This window comes from Lepidothrix coronata, unplaced genomic scaffold (genome assembly GCF_001604755.1).
Source record: "Lepidothrix coronata isolate B3197 unplaced genomic scaffold, Lepidothrix_coronata-1.0 Scaffold10, whole genome shotgun sequence".
Taxonomy (NCBI): Eukaryota; Metazoa; Chordata; class Aves; order Passeriformes; family Pipridae; genus Lepidothrix; species Lepidothrix coronata.
The window spans coordinates 5,228,327-5,249,126 of NW_016690190.1; positions in this window are offsets into that span (position 1 = coordinate 5,228,327).

The following is a 20,800-nucleotide window of genomic DNA, read 5'->3' on the forward strand; positions in this document are numbered from 1 at the left end:
AATAAGAATATATTGTTTCATATCTTCAAAAGCTTTCAAAGTTCCAGTTGATTGTCTGGTGAGTGATGACACTTGCCAAGTGCTGGCTTCAGTCCTAGACTCATGAGAAATCCACTAAAAATATTTTTCTATGTTGAATTCAGGCTGCTTGCTGCTGTCAGGATTGGATTAGTCACCAGAATATGTTATTTTTCTTTTGGTCTACTAGCACAGGCCTTGATGATGTCAATATTAATCAAAATGCCCTAGGGTAAGAATAGAGGAACACAGACACATTTCCTTCAGCTGTTTACCTAGGAAACAGAAAAACTTGAGGAGTTTTATCATCTATCTTCAGAAGCAATGCTTGGTGACAGCAGTCAGACAAATTACTTTGAGTGTTCAGTGTCACTTTGTATGATTTAGATTTAATACACCAATAATGCATTTTACTTTAGAACATACATTCAAATTGCAAGCATTTTGATTCAAATATATCTACTCATTCCGGAGAAACAAATGAGATATACAGAGAGATATATCATCTCCCTGCATACAAAGGTGTATTTTTCCCAGGAGAAAGGGCATTCTTGCTCCCTGCATCCAAAGGAGAGTTTCTGAATATACAGGTGGATTCATTGCAGTTGACAGTCCTGTTTCCGTAACAATCCCATTGCCCTCTGTGATGAGTAAGGCCAAGGTAACATTGTTCAGTTCTTGTTTCTGAGGAGCACTGGTGCACTGGCTGCTGTGTACAATCTGTAAAGGGTTTTCAAAGAGACAGATTTAAGTATTATCTTTCAAGATTACCACAGCCTTTGTTTTAACCTTGGTATAGGGCTTTTGTCTGTACAAGGAACATGAAAATGCAAGGAAATGAAAATACAGACCCAGCCCTTTTGAACAGGGATTTGTCAGATATCTCAGCTTTCTTAGGAATCCTATGTTGTTTGTTCTGAGGGTTTGGGATTTTTTTGTTTCCCAGAACTTCAGTGTTTGGCCCCACAAGAAGGTACCAGGTTTTAAGCCTTTATTAAAGTAAATGTTACCATTATAATTGTGCCATAAATTTGAAAGTGCAGCTGTAGCATACCTGGAAGACTACAAATTCAGATACATGTAAATGTTGACATTCACTACCACATACATTTTTAAATAGTCCTGTGAATTTGTAACTATTGGAATTGGGAGCATTGCATTTACACTCATGAAAAGTCTGTAGTTTCCATCACTTCTGAAGTATTATGGTAACTAAAGATAAGGATTTTTTAGGTGGATTACTGAAGAGATTATGTGCAAGAACTTCCAGGATAGCTCCTTCTTTATGAAAGGCACAATTAAGATCCCTGAGCTGTAGAGAGTGTGGGCAGAGCCAAAGTTAACTTATTAATTCCCTGTCCTACCCATCTGCATGAACAAATAGTTCCTGTTCTGCTCATCCCTGAGAATGTGAAACTATTTCTTGTAGAGGTAGCCTCCAAACACCCTGTTTCCCTCTGCCTCCCTCAGCTGCATCAACTTCATATTCCTCAAGCTGCTGAGCATTTATTTAATAAATAAAAAGGTAGCATTTTCCTCTTTCATCACAGAAAATGGAAAAATATCCCTTTCGCTTTGCTCCATCTTCCCTTGTACCCAAACACTGAAATGACAAGGCTGACTGGCTGGTACATCTCTTCATGGACTGCAGTCCCTTGGAGAGGCATATGAAGATTAAGGTTACTTGTGTCATGCTATAATTATGATGAAGAAATAATTCCTGCTTTTTATGAGACTATTTGTGTAAAATCAAATCATTACCATAACTAGCAATTGGGTTTTCTTCTGCCTGTCCTCATACCCTGATAACCTGTTGATTTCTAAATATGTGATATTTATCTTCCATGTTCTTTGTGCCATCTTGCTGTTTAAAAGATTGTTTACTTTATTGAATCTGAACAAATGCCACAGCTGAAAAAACTCTTTCAAACTACTTTTTTTTTCTGTCTCATTTTACATACTGTCAAACTGATTATTGCTAATAAATAATCATTTTTTTTCTTCATTTCACACATACATGCTTAGAACAATCCGTTTCCACTAAAATGATTCTGGAGCTTCCTATACAGTAAATCTCAGAAGACTGGACATGAAAATTGCAGACCTAAATCTTACAGACATGGCCTTTCTTCTACCTTTCTACCAGTCTCTTCCCTAGTGACTCCAAGCATTGAGTGCTACAGGATGGGGTGCAGGACACATTCTTAGATGACTCAGACTTGTCACCCCACAACTGGCTGCCAACACAAATGATACTCATGATCTGCTTGACATCTTTGCATTCTGAGTGAATAAGATTCTTTATGCTTAAGTTATTCTATTCTTACATCTAATTACTCCCTGATTCTAATTAAACCCCATCTACCTACACTGACACTGTTCTCAACTAGACTTATTTTTTGCTAACTCCTATATTCATGTGCATTCTCCAGTCGTTCAATACATTCTGAATACTTTCTCTTACTACTTTTCTTCTTACAGTTTTTTGCTTTTCACTAGATTTTTCACTGCCGAAGTATTCTGGAAAAAAAATTAATTCAAGTTTAGCTTAAATATGAGATCCTGTGAACAACACATACTACAGAACTAGTTGCTGGCTAATATACCTGGTGATGCCTCCACCAACTCAGACAGCAGTGACCAATTTCACTTGCTAAGTTGCACCAGAAGGAATACATGTGCAGGTAGTACAGATTACAAATTATAAGATCATCTTCTTAGGCAGCTCAACCAGAAAAAAAGCCCAGAAGAAACAAAAAACCACTAAACCAGCATGATTTTACAGCCATAGGTAACACATATTTTGGCAATGTGGCATCAAAACGACAAATAAATTTTTTTCAGGTTTACCCATTTAATACTTGAAAAAGTTTTAAAGTAATTCTACAGGCTAAAAAATTGAGAAAGCAAAAAAACCCCTCCAGTTTGCCTCACTCTTGTATTGCAGTTTGTACAGACATGTATAAATGTACAAAATCCCCACTCATCTCAGCCTGCAGTAGAAAAGATTTTCTGTGAACCCAGGGATGATGTCCCAGAGAGGGACTGGAACAAAGCAATGGGGTAATCAGCTTCAGTATGAACAGACCCCACTAACAGCACCCAAATCAATTATTTCTGGAGACCAACCCTCATCTTCCAGTCATGTCATGCTCTTCCAGGAGAGACTTTGAACACAAGGACTATATATAGCTGTACATATCCTAATATTCAGATCAGGTCATAATCTTACTTTTGTACATGCCAATAATAAAAAGCTGAATAGTTCAGTTCACAGTGGCTACCTGGGCTAGGAAAAGAAGTATAACTGTATTCCAGATGCAAGATTAATTCTTGAATGAACAAGGAGAACATTTGCAGTAGTGAGAATTTGGAAGCATGCAGTACTCCCGCTGCCAATTTATAAAGCATAAACTGCAGCAGAGAGCCAGGAAAGATTCAAAATAAAAGCAGCAGGAGGAAAGAAGTTCTTGAGAAATAAAAGAGAATGCAATCCCTTCTGAAGAGAATATTTCCTCTGAAGAGAATTAAATTTCCCCTGTGTTTTCTCCTTACACATAAACTGTAATTCCACCTGCAAGTCTTCAGTTCTATGTCTGTGTTTCTCCACAAAAGATATTAACATTTGTGCCAGCAAGCACAGCACAGACAGATTCCTGATAGATGACTACTCCAAGAACACTATATCTAAGATGACTGAAGTTCAATTTGATTTGGTCAATAAAATGAAAACGAGCCCTCCGACAAACAGCTAAGCTGATTTGATGCCTTTTGAAATATTTAAGAAAAGTAAACTTATTCTTCTTGAATCCCTTCTTCAAAGCCTCTTATACACCCAGAGTTTCTCATGCAATCAATACTAGATGCAGGTAAGATGCTGTTTTATCTGTTTTCTAAAATTAGCCTATGGATACCTGCCTACAGATACCTGCCTACAGTAGTAATCTTGATAATCACAGCTGACATTCACTACATGCCTAAAATCAGATGGTTTGGTTTGGTTTGGGGTTTTTTAGGTGAAACAAATAACCTCTGCATTCCCAGATGTGAAATTGCTATGTCTTTTCTGTCACTTAGTCTACAGCAAGTTTTATCCAAGATTAGCATCTTGTTAAAGGTGATATGCATGTTTTACAGCCACAGACAAATGTCAAGGCCTCTGTATCAACAGTGCAATTTAGCAATAAGCTTTTGTTAATATCCCCAATGCACAGAGATCTGCTATAGCAAGTTGTGACCTTACTTTTCTAAAGACTATTCTAGTGAGTGCTGTTGGATAACTGAACTTGCTGTCACATCTGAGCTGACACATACTTATTGCCGTGTATCAGACCTGCCGTTCATATCGTGTCAGCTGAGCGTGTGCTATACTGGAGTATGCAGGGACACACAGACTTTTTGAAGACTCAAATAATTACCCTCAGTGGAAATTTTATGGAAGGCAATACTTGGAAAGATGACTGAAACCAAGCAAGAATTTCCTTTCTGCAGTTTGACTTTTGTTTTTTTTTCTGTCAGAAAAAAGTATTGTGTGGTTATTCTTGATCTCAGTGTGAGTGCTGTGGCTCACTTGCCTCCTGTCTGATACAGTGATTTTGGACCTAAGTGCAGTTCCTTGCAACAATTTCCTTACCCTGACATTTCTGTGCACTGGGTCTCATATTATACCTGTATTTTCATGATTAACTGATTCAGATTAATTGTTTCTTAACTGACCTGAGGAACATAGAGCCCTACATGAACGAGATTATGTGAAATGTTAGTGGATTTGTCTATATCATCACTGCAAAACATGGACCCCAATAGAGTAATCCCCATCTCTGCTGCTCCTAGAGCCAATGGGCAAATGCACAGGCTAAAAAGTCTGTGGTTGCCCACTGTCCCTGGCCCATTTAGTCTAAAAAAAATACACAAGCCAATGTAAGGCAAGCATGTAAAAATTATTTCAATAAACTTAATCCTGTTCTCAGAAGCAAGGGAGAAACATAATTTTGCATTCTAATTTATTTAAATGCATTTACATGCTCTTTCTCATCAAATAAATGGTGTCAAACAACCATCCGTGTAATTTACTTTAGTCACAAACTGCAGCTATTTGCAGTGACTAATATCTTGCTGCCCATCACCTAGGCTATTACAATGCCAGATATGCTAATTACTTCCTTGAATGTGCAGTACAAAATGTGCTTGGCTTGAAATCATTCTTTAGACAAGTAAAGCATGCTGTTTTTTTAGCCTGGCAGTTTAATTGCACGACTGTCAGCTGTATCAGAGCAAACATCTTTTCCTTCCTCATCTTTCACGCCCTGGTCTGTCTGCTTGCAGTGTGCTTGCAATTTCTAAGTAGGTAAAAAAACAAACAAACAAAACTCAAGAAAAATGAAAGAACATTTACAGCTTATAAAGCTACGTATATGGTCATATAAATGCATGTATAAGTATAGTTGAGTAACATAGGAAAGAAATGAGAAATCTTTAAGAATAAGCCCAACTTCCATAAGCATTGCTGGTATGTCCATTCTACACAATTGTACAAAGGCCATCGATGTAGAAGGAAATATTTACACCAATAGATATAGTATTTGATCTGCCCACATTAATTTGCATCCATCAGTGTGAAGTCTTCCCACAGCATTTAAGAATCACTTTGCGAATGAGCAGGGATGGAGGTCAAACTGAATGGTTGACTGCTCAGGTGTCATCAAGAAACATCACAAAGGCTAGACCAGCAAAGTGGATCATGGAAGGGCGAGGACAAATGTCAAATAGTGGCATGGTACAGTCATCCAGAAAGTTTCTACTTTTTATAAATATTATACAATATAGACTCATGATTCTAGACTAGCTAGAAATATCTAGCTTTTCTAATTTTAGATGCTCGGGATAATAGTTTGTCTCCAAATAATGCACTTCCAGTATTTTAAAATTGCTTTGAAAAACAGTTTTTCCTTTCTTCATTATCTCCCTTACTCCTCCAGGTAAAAATAGGAAGGTCTCAGAGTTTGACTTCAGCTTAAGGTAAGACTCACTACCTACTTCTACATCTCTGGTTTAGGAAATTACCAAGATCAAGGCCAAGTCCTTCATCCACTTTATCTACCTCAGGGGCATCCTTTGGTCCACATGAAAACACTCTCCATGTAGAAAATAGCCAAAAAGGTTTTTACTCCTTGTCTGGCCCAATAGCCTCCATCTATACTCTCTGTCTGTGTACTGATGTACTGTAACCAACTCCAGGTGAACAAGACAGTCTATCGTGCTTTCCTGCTAGAAAAAAGTGGTTATGAGGGCTGAAAAGACAGCTGGGATCTGTATTCTTTTGAAATTCCAACTGAGCAGCTATTGCTAACATGGTCAGCATGGACATGAGACGGCAGGTATCCAGAGTATGCTAGGTATTCAAATTGCTTTGGAGGACAGCTATCTCAGATGTAATGTTAACATAGACTTGACACCTTTTCTGTCTTGTTCATGCATACAGAGCCCACGAAAGGCCTTAATATGTATCCATAAGAAAAGTACTACTTTAAATTACATAATTTTCTTCATTTCATTCTGCTTCTATGTTGAGATAGGAAGCATCTTTGGACCTTGTTTCTTGAGAGTATTAACATTTCTGCAGTTAGACTGAATCCTTTCTGTTGTTGCTCAGATCCTCTGTAAGGTACAATATGGCCTTGTATGGATTTAAATATTCAATGTAAAACTCAAAGTAAGCTTTACAATCAATTTACACTCATACTGAGTTTACATTTACACTTTTATTTTTCTCAGTAATCTCTGAAAAACAATCTCTTCCTGTCAGCCAGACCCACCATAACCAAACCAGCGATTTTGACAGAAAATTAGAATACCACTATCCTTCATATAGTTCACTGAGAGACAAAATAGCAGGACAATTAGCACAGCTGAAAACACACACAAAAAGGAAAGCCTACTGCTTCCTATTAAAAATATATCTATGTAAACTGGTGTGCAAATTCCATCTATAATTTTACTGAAGGGCTTGTAGGTATCTTCTGAAGTGTTTCTGTCTTTGAAGTGTGTGTGTCTTTTGCATGCACTGCATGCTGATAATGCACATCTTGCCTCAGGCACATCTTGAGTTGGCTTCAGCTAGCCAACAGTTTAGCAGTTATCTACCAGTATAGCACAGCCTGACAATATCCACAAAAGCAAAAGGACTACATAATGCAACATTGCAAGGGAGTGAGGGGAAGAATGGTGGGAAATGGCAAAAAAAATACACCAAAACCCCTCAAAAACAGAGGTTATAGGATGTGTTTCTTGTTTACTTGCAATTAATTTAACTTTGGATTTCTACACATCTCTCTCATGCTCCTGAATTCCAAAACTGAAACGCTGGGTTAATAGGCAAAAAGTCAAAAAATAAAGAGAGAAAAGGTGTTGTAGTGTGCTTGCCCTGATGCGTTTTGTGCTGTAAATTAACAGTATGTCAATCAGAAGAAGAGAAGCTTGTTATTTCTGCTTCTGTCATTGTTAAGTTTTGCTAAGAAAACACAAAATGTAAGCCCCATGCATTCAGCATTGGAGGTTAATCATTGCAGGAACTTCACATTTAAGACTTTTGTTTATTACAGTGCCATCCTGGGAACTTTCCCATTGTGTGTACTTTCAAAAAGATGATTGTCAGATGTAGAAGAAAGAATAAGCTTCAGCTAATGACTGTTCACACAGCCAAAAAAAAAGGTTTGACTATAATCCACTTGAAGAGGTAAGAAGAAATGAGCTTCAATGAATATAAGTTCTTTTGAAGTACTGCAGAGGAGTGATCTGTGTGGAACTGAAGTCTTCTGTTTACATGAAGGCCCATGTCTCAGAAAGAGCCAGTCACTGCATCAGTGAGTCAGTGTGGACTAAGCCAACACTACACAGATTTGGGAGCAATGCATTGCCATATCTGTCAAGGAAAATCCTTCATTGCATCCAAGTACTGCTCAAGTGTAAAATTCAGGGAGTCAATTCTGTTCATCTTTCTTTGCTCCACAGTGACGTTAAAGCAGCCAGAAGCACTGGAACAGAACAGGCGCGTTTTTCTCACAAACTTTGGCCACTTCTTGAGTGCCTTCCTCCCTCGTGTGTATTTGGAAGATGGAGAGTGAGTAGCAAGCAGCTACAGTGTTTTCTCTACCACAAGCTTCTCTTTAATTAAGGCAGTCCTGCTTTGCAGTCAAATCTGGGAACTTTACTACTTCTGAATGCTGCAAAAGGGCGTGTGTTAGTACTGAGATCCTGTCCATCTTCCCCATCTCCACCATAAGCACTTATAGCATGCAGAGTCTGTGCTAGGTATTGCTTGATTCTTCTTCAAGTGGAAGAGGTGTTTTACTTTTGCATAGGTTTGTTTCTGTTCTCATAAATGGAAGGTCAATGTATACCTGAATCACTTTTGTGTATCGTGAAAATATGGTATAGACTTGACTGAGAGGAACAATCATGAAAATAAATGAGGAATTAAGAGAACCAGAGAACAACAAGGAAAAATTATATTAATCAACACTGAGAGTAGGTGAAAAATAAAGAGCCTAGAAGAATGCATAGACAAGATATGACTATGTTTTATTGGGAGGCTTTTATGATGTAAAAGTGCCTGGGTCAGATGAACCAAATTTTCTCATTGAAAGAGGTGTCTTGTACCTCTCCTCAGCAACTGTCATCCTGCCAGACCTCAGGGACCCATGACAGAATAGTCCTCTCCACTCATGGGACCCTACAACACTGGTCCAAGTTCACCAGTAATCTGAGTGGCTTAACAAAGAACATGGATAGCTTTCCAAAACAAATTTTCAACATGGAAAAGGAGACACGCTTATGTGCAACACAGGCTTATCATGAATAGTTGCTCACCCTCAAGATTACCTTTCCTAAAATTATAATTTGAAGTCACTGTCACTGTACATGTAGCATGTGTAAATTGTTTCTATTTCTCCTCTGCTCTACAGAAGAATTCCAGCAATACATTTTTTAATAGAATTTTGAGTTGTAATTGTTCCAGTCCAGTCTTGCCCCTCTGGCAGACTGATGTGGAGAATTTTAACATCCTTCCCTACTGGCTGGCTGTAGATTGCCTTTGTGGTGTTTATTACTGTTTTGCTATCAAATCAATGATAATGGCAATGAAAAAATAAAAACTCAGCACTGGTTTTATGATGTCAGGTCCTACTGGTTTATGTATTGTCAGTTTTACTGCTTGATTGTTATGAGGCTACACATAATCCTGGAGTTTGGGGTTGAGATTTTCATTTTCATTTTCATTTACAAACAATGTCACAAAACTGAACTCTATTCCATAGCCAGCTCAAATCCACTGACTACAGTGAACATTTGGCCAGAAGTCATGGCAGAATTTAACTACAAAGTTGAAAATCACATACTATATATCTTAGCTAAAATGTTTTTATTTGACAGCTTCTGCAGAAAATTTCTTTGCTAGAGGTCAAACAATTCATTTAGTAAATAACTGATCTGAAAATTAAGTGCATAATTAGCAGTTTGTGTGCATTATAAATAATGTTTCATTTCAAACAAAAATAGCTTTATTTGACATGAATTTCCATAAAAAACCAGAACTGACAGGACAAGAGAATGACAAGTGACTGAGAAGGATGGGCAGAAAAGTCTAAGGAAGAAGTTATTTACCCATCAACATCTTGGGAATGCTAATCATTACAGACACATAAACCTTCATTCTGCCAATCTGGGAACTACTAGACATGGACTTCATTAACTTTTTTGTCTTTTTATAATTAGTCACCTCTAAGTAAGTATCCTATCAGTTCCAGAATGCAGATCCTAAAAGGCTTCCACTGGAGGTGGACATCTTTACATAGTAGGTTTAAGCCAGCAGGCTCACCTTTCTTGCCTCCTTTTTACACTCCATGTGCCCTGGGAAATTCTAGAATTGGTCCAGAAGGAAATCCTGGAGGCCTCCTGGTCCACAACTCCTCACACAGGAGGGTCAACTTTGAAGTCAGATTCAACTTCGAAGTTGGATTCTGGTTCTCAGGGTCATATCCAGCTAGAAATTCTTTTAAATGTTGACTTAAGGGTGTGAGGATGAGATTTAGAGTCAGACCAGCTTAAGAAACTGGGTGCTCGAGACAAAGTCACAGACTTCACCCTGCACACAGGGATAGACTTTTTGAAAAATAGAGACCTTAACACCAAAGTCTAAATTTCATTATACATTGATTTTTAGATCTGGATTGTACAAATGTGGATTCTAATATTGCTTTCTTGGCCCAGCATTTGTCAAATATTTGACCAGACTCCCTGCAGAACAAATATACAAACATAGCTGAGTCAGTGATACTATGCAGGGTGACACCAAGAAAAACTTACTGGCAGCAACGAAGCTGCTCTTGATTGCCTGTGTTTTCCTAATCACCTGAAAATCAAGGAAAAGTGGATATAGGATGGCATGAGGCATCTATATTTTCCCTGGGGCAAATCAGAAGCTTTTCTAAGACAGAAGCAAAAAATGATGAACTATAAAAATGAAATCACACAAGGAAAACAACTGAAAATAAAATAAAACAATCCTGTATGCAGGTGTTTAGGTGTTAACAAAGTATTTCCTTAAAAATAATTTTTTGTTTGTTTGTTTATTATGTATGGGGTCTACATGTTCTTTCAAGACTTGTCAGTTCTGTTTTCTGTTGTTTTCCATTTAAAGTTTCAAATTTTCTCCAAGAAATCCATAACTTCTTTTTCAAAGTCAAACAGCAATGTTACATTGGGTTTCTTGCCTATTTGTATAATAAATTAAATAAATATTATATACTTCTTATATAAAATAAACCTATAAAACATGGGACCCAGAGGCATATGCACAATAGCAAGCCACCTTTTAAAACAAAGAACTCTTTCTTTGCGTCAACCATTTTCAAGTACAGTGGTTTAATTTACACACAGAGGACCCTTCAGGGAAGAAAAATCTTGTAGAAGCTGTCTGGATAGATGCTTTCTTCTTTCTTTTACCTCCCCATAGAATAACAGACTTATTTTCTGCAGAGTGAATAGACTTTTATGAAGTTTCCTTGTGTTAAATTGATTTCTTTAGCGCTAATCAGGATTTTCAGACCAGACTTTGAAATACAGCTTTCCTCCTCTCAGCAGGGCATGTTATATTCATGTGCCCTGAAAAAAAAAAAAAACCTGTTGATATGGATTGATACTTCACTTCAGTAAACCAGGTAAGAGAAGTCCCAAGTCTATAAATGAGGTCTGTAGGATGCAGTCAATGAAAAACAGCATGTGAGAGTCCTACCCAGGGGTATTGGCCGCCTTGGCACTGTAAGAAAACATGTTTGCTCTTATATGATAACCTACTCAGTGGGATCAATGCAAACTTCATGCCTCTGACACTGCATCCTGTGCTTTAAGCTGGGCCCTGCATATGATGGATGAAACCTCTCAAAAGGTACATTCATTATACATAAGTATAGGTCTGTCTCTAGATATGCAAATACTTAGCTATTTATACATACATATATATGTATGTGGAGCAGAAAAGGTAGATAATTTTCTGACGGTTATTGATTTGTCATGCCAAGAAGGCATGATTGCAAGAAAGCCAATTAATAGCAGACCAGAGCTCTGGAAGAAGCACTTTTCTCCCACTTACCTGTGCCCATCTGATAACCCTACCTGCTCTTCTGAGAAAATTGAGCTCACATTTTCCTGGAGATCAATGCTCTGTCATGAATTTAGCACCCTAAGTCACCTTCCCAAGACTGCTGATGTGATCAGTAGGAGTCTGGTGTGGCTGGCCCCACAGAGGTGGCAATCATTCATTCTTTGTGTCATCTAGGAAGGCAGATATTCACACCTAGATGTGAAAGGTGCCAGATGGCCCACACAGTGCCTGGTGGACAACGTGGCCTTGGGCAGTAGCTCCTACACATGTGCACTTGATGTTTTTGCTCATTTCCTTGCAGCATTCAAAGCTCTGAAGTGGCACATCGCTGCCCAGTTCATCCGTGGTCTGTACTGGACCTTCAGGACAAACTCCTGAGTAATTCTAAATACATATTTGCAAGTCACCAGTTAACATTACACAGGCAGAACTAGCCTATTTGGCTGCTTTATTTTGAAGATTATTCTAATATCTGCTGAAAAAATGTTTTGGTTTTGCCTACCTTCTTGCTTAACAATAAAAAATTTTAAAGTTTTTTATCATCTTTGTATTTGCAATTCATATACACATAGAGATGAGCAATTTTACTGCAGACACTAACTTTTCTTATAATGTGACTGTGTATTCTTCCATTGTCTCTTGATAAGTGCTAACAATTTTAACAGCATTAGTATAACTCTGTAATAGCTACAATTTCTATAATACTTGCAATTTCCCTATGTTTCCTGAATGGCACATATTTTTGAAGTCTATTATCCAATTATTTCTGGAATAAATATGTATGATTTTTGTTTTGCTTGATCTGCAAGTGAGCACTTTCTTATGCACATATATACTAAATTGAATTCTGTGTTCTCTAGTAGCCAGCACACCAAAGTACACTGAAATATATCGGAAACCAGGCAAAACTGCTATTAAGAACTGCTATTCTGTATTAATACTTACAGATCTTATGAGATAAGATTCAGATTGTATATTTGCTTGCTATCAAAGCGCCAGGAGTGGAGCTTCATCACAAAGCTCAAACCCTGACCCAGGAGCCAGTGATCACAGTATCTAACAGCTAAAAAAGCTTTTCCAAGCATATCAGACTAATTTTCTGCTTACTGCTCCTCATAATTTCCCTATTGAGTGGTTAGAAAATACGGGTCTTTGGTGCTGTTCTTCTGTTCTTATGATTACTCAGTTTGGATACTCAAACTGCCAGTTACTATTGGAAAAGAAACAGGAAAAAAAAAAGTCTGCATGGAAGTAGTTGCAGTAATGAGTCTCAGTCACAGAAAGAGGAGAAACACACCACTGCACAGCCAGAACAGAACCACTGAGTACAGTTCACAGGACGCACGCAGAGAAAGTAGAGCTACTGAAAACACAGAGTACAACTCTCCTGCTATCACGCTCTGTGCTTCTCTGATGTCTGGCTATCCGGAATGCTTTCAAAGCTCCTCCAGACTGTTTTACTTTCCTCTAGCTCGGTTTTAGTTCTTGCTACATGCACACTGTGAGAAGAGTCCACAGTGTATTGAGCTTATTTGTTATTACTCTGCCCATCTTTGAGTGAACAGTGTTCCTCAGGGTTTCGGTATGCTAAGGGTGCGTGTGATGTCGTCTACACAGAATGATATAATGGTCTTCTGTAGGGACTAGAGACAATCTGACTTTGGCCATTTATATCTCTGAGATATAAAATAAACAAGCAGCAATAAATAATGGAATATATAACATTAAAGACTCGGTAGACTGACGAATGAAATAAGTAGATGACGAGGCATTTTAGGCAGTGATAAATGATATGCAATTATATGTTAGATATCATGGTTTGAATCACTGTATGGTATGATAAGATAAATTGGTATGTGTAACTCACAGAATTGTAGCAATTCTTCTAAAAATTTCAGGAGGAAAAAGAATTGTTGTTCAGGCACATCATCTGCTTCTGTTTTAAAATTAGACCAGAAATTATTTTCTCCCAAATAATATCAGTGAAGTTCTATGGAAATAGTGTACAATTTCAGTTTAGTTTTTGTCATTCTGATATTTTCACAATTAAACTTATTCCTTCCTTTTAAAACAGCATGCTACAATTAATGAATGTTGTATTAAATAAAAGTAATAAATAACTGAACATCTAAAACAAATCAAAACATTCTATTTCAGAGTTCAAAAAAAAAAAAAAGGAAGCTATTCACATTCCTGCAAAAGGAAATTTTAGGCAAGGATTCATTCTTCTAATAATAGTGTAACATCCTTCTGGGTTTTTGTTTGAGTCACTGAGGCATCCATGATTTTCTCAGTTCCAGAGACACATAAATTATGGAGTTATGCATTCTGTGCCTTATCCATGGAAATTGTTTGTCCTTACATGTTGGTTTCAGGCTTTGCCTTCTGCTTTAGTTGTTAAGCTCACGTTTTTAGCTGCGAAGATTCAGACCCCAGTCACAACCATCATGGCAACGGCTACACATAGTCATGAATAGCATGATGAAGGAATTCAGGTCATATATTGAAGTAAATAATTTAGAGTGCTTAATTCATTCATAAATGCATCCTCTTCTTCTGCTTCCACCACCTCCTACTTGACACATTCTCTCCTGTATGCGCTAGAGCAGTTTGTGCCTCTACAGGGGACTAACAACACTATAAATAAATAAATACCCAGCAATGTTCATTTGGAGATTGTTTAAGAATTATTAACTGCAGGTCTTGGATGCACAAAGTGCAGTTATATAACAGGAAGGCATCAGAAAAAATTAAAACTGGAAAGTGGAAATGTAGCATAATCTGGCAGAATGAACATGCCAAACCCAAACCTGTGTTCTTCCCCTGCCACGTATTCCTTTGGGTTGTCGGGAATGTTGCCTTTAGCTTCTCAGTTCCCCAGAATAACATGTAGACAGTAACATATGTACCTTTTCTTTTTCAGTCACTGCTTTTAGGACTTGCCAGTTTCATCAGGTTTTGATCATTCACACATATAAACTCTTACTGAATCAAAGAGCCCTTCTAGCTCTCATTAACAGGTAAGCCTCCCACTGACTTCATCATAAGTAAAGGCAGTTCCTAAAGATTTATCACAGTAATGGCAACATTTTATCCATTCAATATCCATTTCCTAATTCTCTATGACCTCAGAAATCTCAGTGGGTACCAAGTTACTTGTCCTTATAAAAATGAAGCCCTTCTGAATTTATGTCAGACAGGATGACAGCAACTTCAAAGGTTGTCTTGTCCATCACCTTTTCCCACAATGTGACTAACCATACCTGTCAGATATGTGTCTAGCCTATTTTTAAAAGACTTCATGGTAGGATTTCATTATATCCTCACACAATTTTCTCTAAAGCTTCACTACTTGTGCAATTATTAAGTTATTTTAATGTTTAACCTAAACCTCCCTTTCCAGAAATTGGCAGATTATTTTTGTCTAATTCAAAATGGACACAGAGAAAAAGTTATTCTCTATCTAATATATTCCCAACAGTCTTCTTTTCAGGTATTTAAAACTGCTATAATCTCCCTCTTTGGCTTTTCTTTGCTCTAGGCTCAGCAGCACTCTTCTTTACATCATTCTTCACAGGTCATCCTGAACTTTCTTCACTATCACTGTCCTCTCTGGACTGCCTCCTATTACTTCAGTTTTTCAAAAAGTTAGTGCCACAAACAGTCATCTTCTGGAACTCTTACCAGCACTGCTGAGCAGACACAAAGCTGTTGGGTGTCCAAGGAGCAATCATGGTGTGATTGCAGATTTCTGTAGAGGCAAGGTGCAATCGAGCAGGAGTCCCCCGACGATCAAGTGTGTGTTAACAACAAACATTGCATTAGGAGAGAATCTGAAGTGGCAACCCCTTGTCCAGACTGCGTGTGCTTAGGGACATTACTTCAGATTAGCTCTAGTCTGGTCCCAGGCGATGAATGCCTGTCAAGAATTGCAAAAATTTGCAAACTTGAAACCACATTTCCTGGTTAAGTGTCATCCAGAACTCACCCATTTCTCCTGCTCTATAACTGTTCCATGATGCTATGAGAGGCACAGTAACTAAAGATGTCTGGGACATGTACTTAAAAAACATCTGAACAAAAATGTAACGTTAAACGCATCCAGTCATATTTTTGGATATGCATTATGGTTTTCATAAGAAGTGTGTGCTATGGCTTTCAAAACCAAAATGGCTCATTCCAGACCTCAACACGTGGGTTGATCACCCCAGTCTGAGAAGCCTGAAGCAGGTGAATCAAACAAGCATCAGACCATGCTCAGGGAGATACATATGAAAGGATAGATTTCCAATTGTTTTCCTGAGTGAAGGAGATGGGCTGGAAGGGGAAACTAGGCTCACTGGCAGTTTTATTACAATTTACAGTGGTTTCTGTGTTTTCTGCTAGATTTCTTTTAAGCATCAGAAGGCCAAATGTTAACTACAATCAAAATAAAATGTGTTGTACATATTTTTTGTAAGTCTTGTTTTGACATTTTAGGGTAGCTTTAGAAGAAAGACTGTTCTGGCTCTTAAAGGCATAGTCTTCTAGTTGTACAAGATTCAATCTCTTTTGTTGGACGTGCAAAGACAGTAATTTAATTTGAAGTGAGAAGAAATCAAAAAATTCTGGAAACACAAAGGAAGCCTTTCTTTGAGAGAGAGGTTGTTATCCTTTGAGATATCACTTGCAACTCCAAAAAAAGAGCACAACACACATTTGATTTTATTGCTTGGCAATAGGGAGTAATTCTTTCTCAGCTGTCTCTTGAGATTCCTCTCAGTATTTTACTGTCTTAATTCCTAAAGAATAGCTCTCTTCCCTATCCAGGCTGCTTCTCAAACTGAATGAAAATTAGCCACCTAGGAAACAAACTTAGCGTGCTACTTGTTTTCTGCTCTAATTCTCTGAAACCTTAGAGACAACCGAGAATGAGAGGCAGTTGTTTAGTTTATTTAAACAAAAAACAAATTGCCTTATTCTTCTGGCTTTCAGTTGTGTTCTCTGAAATGTGAATGTTCTATTGCTGTAATTAGTGAATTTGGTTACTGGGATTGGTTTTCATGGAAATGTCAGTTTCAAGGATTAAAAGGAAGCAAGACATTTTTCCTTGACTTACAGGAGAAGGTAAACAGAATTAATTTCTTGCACATATCTTCTCTCTCCAATCTTCTAGAATCACCTAGAATAGAGAGTAGAAGATGAGACTTTAAAAAACAAGTCCTGGTCCCAGGATTATTCATCCTGATAGTCCAAATTAAGAGATTTGATAGAAGACACCAAAGCACTACTGGAAGTGTCTAGTTCATTGATATGGTCTGTTGAATAGAAATTAAATACCCTGAATTTGGTTGCAGAGGGACCATGAACTTGCATTAAATCAATACAGAACCTTCAATGGCAATAGAAAAAAAAATACAAGAAAAAGAAGAAGTCACCAATAAAATACTTTTTCTTTTCCCTCCCCCTTACTCCCACTCTGTAGCTGCAATGTGTATATCCCACTCTTTATTTGTAGTTGTTGCAAATCATACTGCCATGTGTTACACCTGTTCGTTTGTAGGTTTATTTTTCGAGTACATGGGACTTCCCTGTCACAAATTGTGCAGAAATACCCATATGTTAGAAATCTGAGCTTGTGAATATTCATATGAATATTCATATGAAACATTGTTATAGTTTTAAACACACATACTGCAGAAACTTTAATTTTCCAGGCTCTGCTTTAGAAGAATTTTTATTTTTTTAACCATTCAAGAGGAGGGAAGAGAAAGGTCAATTTTACACAGTATTAGTGGAACAGTTTGGCATTCTGAAGAAACATTAGCTAGATCTCTACCAAAATGAGCCAATGTTCTGTATTAGCATGCACAGACAGAAAATAAGTTGCAAGATGTGCTACAATAATTACATTTTTAATTGTTTCTTCTCAATGTTCTAACCTGTTAGGATTGCTGACATAATCATGCCACTTTTCATATTTTCCTTTCTGCATTCCTTCAGATGTTCACCCCTAATATTTCTGCTTATCATGGAAAGGCTTGGTATGACATTGTTTCTCCTATTTGTTAGGGTTTCCAGGACATAGTTTTAGATATACAGGTGATTATATCTTGAGTAAAGTTATCATGGAAGATCAGAACCAAATATGAATTAAATACAGAATTGCTTATGTGATAGAAGGACCCAAGCTAAAGCATAGCTGGTGGATCAAAACAATACTGGCAATATACTGAAGCATTACTAACTTTTAGTTATATCACTCAGTATCCATCTGTACAGATGTGGTAACATTTGTCTGTAGTCAGACTTAATGGGGGATGTGAACTAGGTCAAAACATGAGTACTCTATAACACTAATTATATTGTACACGCATTTCTATTTTGCCAACTTGCTAACTTCATTAACCTTCTTAACCTTAATTTTCATTTTTCTAAATTTGGATGGTAAACTTTCAGTTTAGATGAACTGAGTGCAGTTTGAGACAATGTATAACACAATACAAGACAAGGTTCTATTCAAGTATATATGAAAATTCATATACTGCTCAGAGTTATTTTCCTGGACCATTTGCTGTGATTCCTACCGAGTAAATAATAGAGAAACTGTCTGTGAATGCTCTTTGAAGTTGTGTTTATGAAATCAGCTGGCACAAGTACTAACAGAACTTATGGGTACTGGAAATGAATGCTTGCATTTCCCTTACATTCTTTCTATTTTAAATGTAGGTTTTCATTGTGCATGTCACTGCCATCCCAAAAGTGTAACTCAAATAAATCCTACCATTAATAACAGAAAGTTAGAGCATATCTCACAATCATAGTCTTGTAGCCTGAAAGAGACCTCCAGAGGTTATTATCATTCAGCCTCTTCCTTTCCCTATTTTGATAATTATTCCTTTAATAAAACAGGAATCATTTTGTTCACCAGTGGAGTGAAGTTACAGACCAGTTGCATATCCAAAAGTGACCTAAAGGCTGTTCAGGTATCTGATATCTTCCACACACAATAATCAATCACAGAAATAGTCTCTCTGAAAATGGTGTTTCTCAAAATGACATTAACACAAACTAAGAAATATGACAAGAAGCAGGATGACTGATACAAAAATGTGGTTTCTCGTAGAGAAGTGTTCCCTAATCACACAGCCAGTGTCTTTCATCACTAGTTTCTGAACATGTATTGCTAATCTCAGGCAGTGAAAAAGCTATTTATTGACCTAAGTCGCCTTTGCTTTGTGAGCCTTTTGCTTCACAATTTTGAGCTTTGCTTCACAAACATGATGTTCAGAGACTTTCTGCTGAAACTCAAGATTCCCACTCGGTCTCCTAATTTTAGAAGTTGGCAAGATGCGGCTTGCAAAAGGGCTAATCCCCTCCAAGACTGGACTAAATCTAGCCTACGTGATGCCCAAGTGACACCTTATATTTCTTAATTGTACTCTAGTAATTAGAGATTTCTTAGGCTGACTTCCTATACATTCAACTATTATTCAGTAATAGCTGGTTTAGCAAGAAAATTCCACGTGCACCTGTGCAAATCCTCTGAATTCTGTCTTGCTCTATGCTGGTCATGGGTCATTTTTCATTCTTGATGTACACCTATTCTGAAGTCTTCTGCCAGATTTCAAGTTTTGAGGTTTTAGCTTGATTAAATTAGTGCTTTTAGAGCATACTAATAAGAAGCAACCAACTCTGAGTTCACTGTGAGATTTTTAAGAAGGCTTGAATACAGGCCTATCTGCAACACAGTTCTGAAGAATTACTCTTCTAGTGGCACATAATAGGGACAAAAGAGTCACAGAAGGGAAATAAACTATTTCTGCCATCAGCTGTCCTACATGAACTGCAGTGTTAATACTGACTTTTGGATATTTTGTGCTCCTAAAACCTCTCTGAGTTCCTTTGGTCAGCACAGAAGAAGGGTAATATTAGCACTATGTGCCACTGTTTCCTGGCTGAGGAGCACCCTAGCCCTTTCTGCTCCTGGAGTTCAAGGCCATCTTTATCTGTCTGGCATTTCAGCAGAAGTTGCAAGAGCAGTTCTGGATTGCATTCCTCCTCTCCCCTTTCTCAAATTAGAGGAGCAGAACACAGCTGGTACCTCATCTCCTGCTAAACTCTCCTGTAGAAGTTGATGTATCTAAGCTGAAGAGCTCCAAAAGCATTTAATGACTTGCAAATGTGAACAGCACTTAGATGATTCTTTATTTATGAGATACATTTGGAACATTGTGTTCCATAGACACTGATGGAAGAGGTGAGTGCCTTTGAAGAGCTCAGTACAAGTGTCAAAATAGTACATCAGAATATGCAGGAGTTGTTAATGCATCAGTCTTGAAAATCCAAATTGCAAGTCAAATATTCATACTTGCATCCAAAATCTTCCTCAAATACTGACAGGTGTGTATTTTTTGAAATTACTATTCCATGACTCATTCTCCTTTATCTTCTTTCAGGAATGTTACTTCTAATAGAGAGCACCTAATGTGAAGTGGTCAGGTGATATCAAAGCTAATACATGTCAGCCAGAAGATATTCCATACATACCACCAGACATATTCCTAATATGAATGCCTGTACCTAATATTTGAAGATAATTATTGGAAAGATTAGCAACATTGAGTTCACTGCCTAGTGACAACGCATCCTTAGAACAAAGATCAATTTGCTACACTGGTGTTTTGATTTGTCCATGGAGGCATTTCCATACATATGGATATGATGCATCCACACTTCAATATGTAACTGCATTGAACATCTTCCAAAGACAAAGCAAAATCTTTGCCAGGATTCAAATCCTGAAGATGCAATTAATGTAAGACAGAAGATCCACGAGTTCTTAACCTACTGGAAATTCCAGATCCTCACTGACTAGTAAACAGCACTTTGATTCAGTTTCCGTCCAGTAACTAACACTGCAGCACAATATTTTCTAAAACAAACTGAAATTAATAAGATAAATTAACCATACAGCTGGGAATTCAGGAATATTCAGAAATACATTCAAATCTTAGTCGTGACTATTTGACACCTTTGTTTAATGAGGAAGTAAAAATGCAGTAGCAATCTTTCTGAGGCAAGGACTAATCTCACAATTTAATACCAAAATGTCTGTGTTACTCCAACTAATAATTTGTTAAA